The sequence below is a fragment of the Erinaceus europaeus genome, chromosome 10 (assembly GCF_950295315.1).
Source record: "Erinaceus europaeus chromosome 10, mEriEur2.1, whole genome shotgun sequence".
Lineage (NCBI taxonomy): Eukaryota > Metazoa > Chordata > Mammalia > Eulipotyphla > Erinaceidae > Erinaceus > Erinaceus europaeus.
This window is the reverse complement of record NC_080171.1, coordinates 84,063,748-84,066,016: the sequence shown is the minus strand read 5'-3', so window position 1 is coordinate 84,066,016 and position 2,269 is coordinate 84,063,748. Positions and strand designations below refer to the sequence as shown.

Genomic DNA, 2,269 nt, shown 5'->3' with positions numbered 1-2,269 from the left:
ACCACAGTCATCACACACAGAGAGACACATCACAGAGATGGACAAGACCACAGGCTGCAGGTAGAGGGATGGGGGTGCTAGCTACATCATTAAACTGAGAGCTGGGGCTCACAAGGATGCCGGGCAATAGAAAAGGTGACACACATGTTGTTGGCTTCTCCTGGGGAAAGATCTGTTGCCAGTTGTCTTAGGAATCAGCACTCATATCTAGAGGTTCACGCAGCTGCCTGCAACTTCTGGAGGCTTTTCACCTGCTATCTGCACCTCAGTTCTCTGCCTTCTGGGCCTCTGTTGCTTTGCAGTGATGAGCATCTCCACCTGGGTCTCCTGGTCCCCTGGCACCTGGGATTTCGAATTGAAATTGCACTTGCATCTGAGACTCAGGAGTAGGAGGATCACCACCAAGAAAAGGACCACAGCAGACACTAATCCCCTGATCCTCAGGGTCTGGTAGTCATAATGAAAGAGATTCTGTTCTTTCTGTTGCTCAGCACTGACCATGACCATGGGAGCCAGCAGGCTGCACAGAAAAGTCTACACAGCAAAGTCTCCTCCACTATAATCCAGCTTCCTATTCTTAAGTGAGATGGAAAGGATGATGCTTAAAGTGTTTGTAGGAGACAGGTCATATTAACCTAAGGAAGAAATGGTGGAAAACATTTTCTGAGATAAACTTTATAGGAGAATACTGTGAATCAGCTTTCAGAGGCACATTCTCTCTGGCACAGCTGTGCAGCTATCAGAGACAAAACCTCCAAGTGCTACATGCCCTAAGGATATGTACTGCTGAAACAGCTTCCTGAGGAAATTCTCAGTGTGCTATGTACTGAAACTCACATAGATCTCTGAGGTTATGTGCAGAAGAGGTCATTATCATTTGCTTCTGACCGTCTCCCAAACCAGACTAGAGAATAGGAGAATGTCTCAAACCCATAAGACAAATTATTACATAATTGGGTGATGGATCCAAATTCATGGGGAAGTTTACCAAAATTTTATACATATATTCAGCATTCCATTCCAGGCCATGACCTGAGGTGGTTACAAGATTTCTTGCCTCATTTCTCTCCTTTCCCACAGGTATTAAATACTTTACCCAGGACCAATGAGGTCATAATTGGTAGAGCTGGGGTTGTGGGAGTTTTCCACATATTCAGAGCATCTCAAGTTCATAATTTCTAAAACTGAACATAATTTCTTCCATTAATATTTTGTGGTGGTCTGGGAGGTGGCACAGTGGATAAAGTGTTGGACTCTCAAGCATAAGATCTTGAGTTTGATCCCCAGTAGCACATGTACCACAGTGATATCCGGTTCTTTCCCTCTCTCCTACTATCTCTCACATAAATAAATAAATAAATAAATAAATAAATAAATAAATAAATAAAGTATTATATATAAAGTAGTTGAAAGCAATGTCCATCAGTTATCTGGGTTGTCATACATCTTGTGTTAACCACTTCTCAATTACCACAGATCCTATTTTCTACACTCTCCTTGACAATCATAGAGAGTTCTCCCTACCTCAGAACCCACTTTCTTAGAATAATGACATCAGCTGCTTAGTGTTTCCCATCACCCTGCTTCCTCTGACACACAGCCAGCTATTGAATAGAAGAATATGTAAACTGTAAAGTTGTCACCATCTTGATCAGAGTCCCTTAATTAAACCACACTATCTATAACATAAAGTTCAAGCCTCTTCACTGGCCACACAAACCCTAATCAGTATAGTATCACTTCATATCCTCAATTCATAATTGTGGTACTCAAGAATTACAATGATTTTTCATTTCTTTTTATTTGCTCAGATTATTCTTCTACCTAGATTATCCTTACTCCTCCTTGTCTCCCACATAATTGACATCTCTATACCCTGTAAGACTAACTTTAGTCATTTATTTCTATGAATGTGTGTATTTTCTAGAAAAATTTCCTTGAAACCTTACAAAATTCACCTTAAGATTCTGGACTCCTCCTTAAGTATAGAATATTAATTACCTTGAATTTATACATCGTTTTCCTCAACAATAAGGCTAGTTCTTATAAAGTAGCAAAGACCCTGTTATAAACTATTTTTTCTCTTTCATTCATTCATTTTTTTTTTTTATGTTCAGCACTGGCTTATGGTGGTGTGGCGGACTGAACCTGGGACTTCGGATCCTCAGGCATGAGAGACTGGTTGCAAAAATATTATGCTATCTATACTCCACCCTAGACTCAGTATTTCTTTTTTTTTATTTATTTTTTATTTAAGAAGGAAAAATTA

At 39.8% G+C, this 2,269-nt stretch overlaps 1 pseudogene; it reads right to left on the bottom strand.

The window, feature by feature from the left end:
* Window positions 1–228: 228 nt before the first annotated feature.
* On the bottom strand, window positions 229–2,016 carry LOC132540961 (FXYD domain-containing ion transport regulator 6-like; annotated as a pseudogene).
* Between the last annotated feature and the right edge of the window lie 253 nt (window positions 2,017–2,269).